Source organism: Castanea sativa, chromosome 5 (assembly GCF_040712315.1).
Source record: "Castanea sativa cultivar Marrone di Chiusa Pesio chromosome 5, ASM4071231v1".
Taxonomy (NCBI): Eukaryota; Viridiplantae; Streptophyta; class Magnoliopsida; order Fagales; family Fagaceae; genus Castanea; species Castanea sativa.
Window position 1 is genome coordinate 59392549 of NC_134017.1, and position 8584 is coordinate 59401132.

Genomic DNA, 8584 nt, shown 5'->3' on the forward strand with positions numbered 1-8584 from the left:
AGCTTTAAGTTTGATATCATACTATTCAAGTTACAATCATTTTAACCACTTACAGTCTCTATGGTTCAAACAAATCTTGAGTGAGGCTTGGTTAAATTTGGATGGAAAGAAAAGATGGAAAGGTTTAGAGTGGACAGAAGAAAGAAACATGTTGTCTTTTCCTTTCACCTTCGTGTCTTAAGTATGAAATGGTTCTTTCTTCCTTCCCCTAACCTTCTCTCCCTTCTCCTTCCAACCAACTAGATTATACAATATATGCACTAGGAATGCTAACATTTATTGTGGACAAAAAAATATGAACCTTTAACCCAAACTGCAGATTGCAGTAGAAAGTAGGTCAAACTGTCAACCGGCAATGGGTGCTGTTTGGTTTATTTGTCAACTGCACACTTCGTCTAACTATTGTTAGCTTTAAAATTTACAAATTCTGCCTATTTGGTTTGGCTCTACTTTGTTCCTAAAGTGTACCCAAATCGAGCTGCTTTTAAGCAGAAAAATACTACGTTACAAATAGTACACAGTACACTGAATGTTACAAATAGTACACAGTACACTGAATGTTAGGTAGTGTCCATGACATTGGTTGGAGGCCATAAATTGTAGTCAGAGTTGTTAACGGATACTATGCTACAAATTCTTATATGGATTTACCACATACATCATTTTATTGTCTATCTTTTACAATTCGCTATCTCAACAATTAGGAAAATGTCATGAAAAAAATTATTGACTCTAGACATGTTGTAGCCCGCTCGAATTGGTAGTTGATCAAGGTTTTTTTTTGTGAGTCCTTTATTTGGTTGTGTGTGTAGGTCTTGCTCGACCATGTCTAAGCTCAAGTCAATAAATGGACGGCAAGACACGGAAATAGGCTTACAAGTCCGGAGAGATCAAATTGCTACACCACACAACATATGGTTTTTTAAGCCCAATAAATCAACAAACAAAGCAGCTGTATAGGGCCACAAACACATTTGGGCACTAGGGTCCAACCCCTCCAACAAACAGCTCAAACTTCCTTCAATTATACTACCAACAATGCTATGGGCATAATCATTCCTGTACCCAATTTCTCAAATGGTTGAATTGTGCTATTATGACTAGTTGACGAAAAGTGATAGGTCTATATGAGCAAAAAATGGTTGCTACTCACAGTCGCACAAGTAAGTAAGTTGTGAAAATGAGACAGTTGCACAAGTCAATAAGTTGTGAAATTAGTTGTACAGTTGGGTGCGCCTCTAAAATTATTGTATTTTTCTTCTAAAAATTCATTATTACATGGCGCTTCACTTGAGTCTACCACAAAGAAAAGGCCTTTTAATTTTTTCAATGAAAAATTCAATGCACTTTTGAGTTATTGAACTTCCTTAGCTCAAAATCAAAATAGTTAAACTAGGATTTGAGCTTTTCCAGGGACAAAGTTTGCCTACAAACTCCTACTAAAAAACTAACATGTAATATTTTTGAAAATTTAATTGCTGGATTATATGTTCTTTATGTTCTTAATAAGCATGTTAAATTTCATTTAAATTAGATATTGTTTACTATTTGATCCATAAACTTATTTTTTATGAATTATTTAAGACTACAAAAACTAGAAATTTAAACAGTTGATTAAGGGCATAGCTGTTGGCAAACTTTGTTCTTCCAACATTACCTAGCCCTCGAACAATCAACCAATGTCTATAGTCCAACCCATGGATTTTGAAATTGGGCAAAGTGGAAAGCGGTTTTGCAAGTAATTTTAAAGAATTGTGACACGGCAACCATAGAGGTCAACGCATGTTTGAATAGGAGAATGAGTCACACGATTCAATCAATTTTTTTTTCTTTGTGTTTTCACCAAAATCTTGGTCTTTAATGACTAGTTATGAAAGAGTAATGTGGTGCAGTGCGGTTTTATAATATGAAAACCACACAAACCGTACCTCTCTCTCTCTCTCTCTCTCTCTCTCTCTCTCTCTCTCTATTTATATAATAAGGAAAAAAATATCAAATACATTATACATTAATAATTTAATACCCTAGTAGCAGCTCCCTCGTCGTATCTCACTGTATTAGTTTCTCAAAAAAAAAAACAATATTATCACTCTCTCAGCCGTTAGACCCTAGCCGCCACACTTCCACACGAATTGTCACTAGACTACTCACTACCATTGCATCAGTTCAATCTACTATTGCGGTATTTATCTCTATATATGTGTTCAATTCAAGTTCTCTTTGTTAAAGTTAATCTATTGGCCTATTGCACTATTTACTTAGGACAAAATAGCTTGTATATCACAAAATTGTTAATCATATTATTATTTTATTGATTGTTGCCGTTGATATATTGGCACTTGGAAGTGATGGGTCAGTAGCTACGTTGGATATTTAAGTTTAGTTTTTGTGGGTGATATATATTGAATTTTTATATAGCAGGTGTATTATGGGCTTCAAACCGCATCTTAGACACCGCACTACACTGCATGTGACTGCAAAAATGAGGTGAGGTGCGGTGCAGTTATGATTTTGGCTAAACCATAAACTGCACTGCACCACACATGTGACCACAAAACTGAGGTGTGGTACAATTATGGTTTTTGCTAAACTGCACTACAAAGTGTGGTGTTAAAAATAGCCCAAAACCGTACCGCGAACACCTCTAGGTGGGACTATTTAGGTCATTTTAGAGTTTTCAAGGAGTAATTAAGTTATTTTTAAGATTTGATGGAGGATATACCACTTTAGTGGTTTAGAGGCACTTTAGTAATTTTGGATCTTTTAAGGGTATTTCATTCATTTTTAGTTTTTTTTTTTGGTGGTAATTTAGAGTTTTGGGGAATTTCTCTATCATTTTGGAAGTTCAGTTGTATTTCAATAATTTTGGATGTTTTCAATGGGTGTTTTGGTAATTTTAAAGGTTTAAAAGTGTTTTGGGGGGCTATTTTGGTCAATAAAAGTGTCCACCAGACTCGGCCATTTGACCTAGACACCCGAAAATCGAGCAGAACACCTCGAATTGACACCTGTAAAGGTCGGCAGTAGGCGACCACCTCCAAAACCCGACGTTAGTGGATTGAGTGGCAAGTTATTTGACCTAAATACACATTGTCGTCCAAGATTCTGCCTAGATTTGGTGAAAATATAGTGATCTCTCCTAGATCTAGCCGAGATCTTGTTGGAGATCTGAAGGAAAACTAATGTCTCTAACAAGATCCTCCTAGTGCCGCCCCCTTCTTGATTCCAACCAAAACCGATTTGACCCATGCCAAGCTTGACTTGAATAGATCCAATCATTGTTTCGATTGATGGCAGGTCATCTAATCTACCACCCAACAGAGTTGAGTCAGTTTCAAGTTAGACACATACTTGACCTGGACTAACCTATGGACAACCCTATTGGTCAATATAGGGTTTTAGAGATATTTTGGTCATTTTGAAAATTTTGGGGGTATTTACATCAATTTGGAGCTTATGGGAGTGTTTTGGTCATTTTTTAGGTTTTAGAGATATGTCTTTGTAAATGATATATCCTTATTTCATCTTAATGATTAATTAGGATGATAAAATGATATATTTTCTTGTAACCCATGATCCAAATGAAGATTTTTCAAGTTAAGACGAGCTTTCTTAGAAGATGAATCTTAGGTAGGAGAAGAATCTTGTGATACACATGATTTCCTTATAAAAAATTTATCCATAGTAATAGTAAGAGAATAAAGGATAAAGTGAACTTTACATTTATCTTAGGTATAAATTAATTGGACATATTGTTTCTTAATATAATGAATATATTAATTATTGTTACTTGGATTAAATCTTGGAAGTCATTTATTGTCTCTTATAATCATAAAGTTATAAATAATTATTGTGGTTAAGTGAACTTTAATTATTTTTATTTAGAATACTTTAATTTATTGGTCTTTGTAATTCATTCAGAAGAATCTTAGTTGTATCTTTTGCATTACTATATTAAGAATTTAACACAACAATACAATCATTAAAAAAAAGTGTCTTCACTCCCTATTGTCCCACTACCTTGCCCTTAATTGTCTCTTAGTGTTTACACTTTATTGCCCATTTAATTGTCATTTTCTAAGGTATAAGATCAACAAATTACTAATTTTTTTTTTGTTGAGCCTCTTCCCCCCCCCCCCCCCCTCCCCCTCTCAAGATAGTAAATCAGATTGGTTTGTTGTTGGGCACCTTTTAGGGGGTTCAAATTATAATTGTAGGGTGATCAAAGCAAAAATTATAAAAATATTATATGTAAATTTTTTCCCCTAACTTTGGGGGTTGATTTGAACCTCCTAGAGATAGTGTGGCATTGCAGGGTATCCACCTCACCCACCCTACATAGCAAATGGGGTGGGGACAAGGGTTAACCTTTCCCCCTATATCGGCCCAATTTATATTAAACAATTGAAAAAAAAATTAGAGGTTTTATTTATTTATTTATTTTTATAAGGCATACATATGTTCTACTAGCTTTCAAACTTATGTTTAAATTGTTTTTGTGTATTGTAATACTTGAATTGTTGTATTGTTATGCTTTAAGAAGGTTTTGTAATGTTAGGACTTATTTTTTTAAAAATAATTTTATGAGTTTTATCAATGATATAGTTCAAATAAACTTGTAATTAGTTATATATATATATATATATATATATATATATATATATATATATATATATATATATAAACTTGAGTGTAATAGGACGACCCGAGAAAGAAAAAACGCTTCAAAGCAAGAGTGAGGTGGGGGGCAAAGAATATAAAACCAGCCCCATTGTCATCCCCAAAGAATATCAATTTTATGCAAATTATTGGAGTATTGTAATGTATTATGTATAGTATGATATTTATTATGTTATAAGAAAAAATTTACTTGGTTTTTTTCCTTAAATGTTAACATCCCTCATTTATTATAAACATAACAATTTATATACATGAATATAAACATTTATGTAACAATAATTTTATTAGAAAAACATTTTTATTTCTATAATATATTTTGTTTCTTAAACATCACCCTTCATGGTATGTCAGATCCAAAAGTATAAGGAGTGGAATTGTAAGAATATTAATTTGGAGTTAAAATTAAAATTTTTTTTCCACTTTAATTTTTATCTTAAAAACATAATTCTACACATGCATACAATGATAACGAATAGAACATAAATTTTTTTTTTTTAATCTTTAATCTCTAAAGGGTCTCCAAAGTTGTAGGGCTTGTTTTCAAATAAGAAGTTGATTCATTCAAATATTATATTAAGCATACATTTAAAGATAAATCCAATAATCTTCTTAAAAAAAAAAAATACAATAATAATATTTTAAACATAACCACCATAAAAATCTTTTGACATTTCTTTTTATAAGAATTGTCTCTCAATTCAAACTCAGTTCTTGATATAATTAACCACTTCTTTTGTGGTTATAAAATTACGTTAAAAAAGTCATATTGGATATTATACAATTATTAGGAGTAATATTCTATATCTGAGGCTCCTTAAAATTTCAAAATATATATAATGGATTGCTTGTCGTTGTCAGCAAAGCTAGTCTAACTGTATATACACTATGTCAAAGTTAATATAAAGAAATTGGTTAAACGTCCTACAAAATTTATTTTACATAATCATAATATTTTCATGCAATTCTTATATCATCATTTTTTTTTCTTGTGCATAATTTGGTTTGTGTATTAAACCATCATTTATCTTTGAATATAAAAAGTTGTTGGGCATGTGGCACATATAGTTTATGCTTGAAAATTGTATTCTTTGGGCCATATTCTAATTTCATTTTTTATGGTTAACAAGAATGGACAAAAAATTTAGAAATGAACACTGAAGTAATGATTAGACATAGGTTATGAAAAATATCAATCTTGTGCTAGTATTAAAATTTTATAATGTAGTGTGAAATTCATTTTTTTATAAGAAAATGTAAATTAACAAGATAATTAAAATATTTTACACAAAATCCCTTAAATATATTTATAAACATATAGAATCCTAAACATGCTCATAAACATAGAAGTAACAGTAATTATTTTAGGCAAACATTATTTCCATACTGAATTTTGTTTCTTAAACTTCACCCTTCTTATATGGTAGATCTGATAGTATAAGAAGTGAAGTTGAGAATAAAAATGGAGTTAAAATAGGAATTTATTTTTCCACTTCAAATACTATATTAAACATATTTGCACACATATATGCAACATTAATGAGTATAAACGAGTCAAATTTTATCTTTAATCTCTAACACAATAAAAACTATTTTTGAGTAAAAATATGTTTCATTCAAATATTATGTTCAACATATGTGTAAACATAATAAGAATATTTTAATATTCTCTTTTGATATTGACCTTTATTCATTTAATTGTAACTAAGGCTATGTTTGGCAATATGTATAATGTTTTTCGAGTGTAAAATATTTTCAGTTGAAAATATTTTACTAAAAGGAAAATAATTTCATTTGTTTATTTGTGTTCTGTAAAAATTACTAGAATAGTATTTTCAGTGTTTAGTATTGCATATAAAAACATATATTCAGAAAACCTAGTCACCATCATAATCCCAACCACTACTAGCTACTATAAACCCAGCCACCAGCAGCCACCATCAACAACCACATAACCAATTAACCTAAAAAATCATAATCAAAATCAAAACTCATTAATCTCAAAATCAATATCAAAACCCATCTACTAAAACTCACAACCCACCACCATTGAAACCCACAAACCACCCTAGCCACTGATCCACCACCCCTAATCAGCCACCATCAAAACCCACGAATCAACCCACCATCGATCCTCCAAAACCCAAGAACAAATGTTATTTTACAATAAAAAATAAAAACCCAAAGAGGGCAGCGACGGTGTGGGTAGGGGGTGGGTTGAGGTGGCGAGATCGATATGTGTGGAGGATCTGGGCTTGGGTTTGAGAGAGATGGAGGAGCAAAGGTTGAAAATGGAAGAGAAGAAGAGATGAGGAAGAAGGGAGAAAAGAGAGGAAGAAATGGAGAACTCATTGGCGTGATCTGGGTAGTGGGGCGGCGTGATCAGGGCAATGGTCCGAAGCTTGGCTAGGTTCCTAGCTCATTCTCTCTCTCTCTCTCTCTCTCTCTCTCTCTCTCTTCAGGTGTGTGAGTTCAAAAAACCAATTGAAGGTAAATTGGATGTGTAAAATCATTTACAGGTTAAGGGGCCTTATTTTATGGTCAACTGAAATTATTTTCAGTTTGACCGTATTTTACATGTGCACCCAAACACGCATGAGGCTGTAAAATATTTTCTCAAGTCCCTTTACACCTGAAACAAACACTGCCTAAGTTCTTCATGAAATTAACTATTTATACACAAGGTGGGGGTGGGGGGTGGTGGATGCTAAAACATCAACTCCAAAATATTTTGCATTACTAAGAAAGGGGCTTCTATTTATTATAATTCATAAATTACATGGAAACATTAACCAAAATACAAACCAGTGTCTAAGTAGGATTTCTATTCCAAGGGTGATATTGTATTTGTATGGGGCAACCCAAACTTAACCGATATGATAAATGAGGGTAGGGTGGATGAATATATTTAATATTTTTTAGTATATGGGATAATAAATATACTCAATAAATAAAGTGATAGATAAGTTCACCACCAAAGTAAACCCAAAGGGATACCAATAACACAACCCAAAGGAATTTAGATAAGGATACAGAACTAGATTGACTCACCACTTTATGGGATACAGATTAACATCACCCAAGAGATATAGAAACCGATACTCGCCATCCAAAGGAATCCACTCAAGGGGTAAGAGATAATTTAGAAGAAATCCATCTTCAAAAAAACACAAGGGTTTTAATTTTGAAAATTCACTTTGATTTTTATTAGATTCAGCCAAAAGGCTTAGATAGAGCTTGGAACAACCCCCTAAGCATAGGAAATTGAAAATAATAATTAAAACAATTACTTAACTTGACCAAAATCATATATGACTCTTAGGAACTAGAAACACAATAAAATATTTGTCTGCCTAGGAGAAATAAAATATATAGTCTGATGCATCCTAAGAGACACTAATTAAAGATTTTTTTGACTTCTTTATTAATAATAAAAAACGTTCAAAATAACGGGCTGTTCTTCTGATTTTCAAGGAAAACTTTTGGGCCGGACTGACATCAAATTGAGCTTGCTAGATCTTGGGACACTCCGGTGTCAAATGGGTAGGGGGAGATTAATAGATAAGATTTGAAGCAAAATTACTCTAAAAATTATTAATCGAGATCGACAAAAATAAATAGACAATTATATATTAATGCAATCTTATACAAATCGTAATATATATGTAAGCTATAATTTATTTTTCATTATTTATGCTCATATTTTTTTTCTTCATTATCTCAATTAGTTATAAGTGGGTATTTTTTTATTATATAAAGATAAAAAAAAAAAAATTAAACAAGCAATCAATTCATTAATAATAACATCAAATTAAAGATTAGCTTCAGTACATAAAATTTAAACATGTAATTTGATTACTCAAGATAAATTGAAAAAAAATAATGCAATGTAAAAGTGTTTAAAATA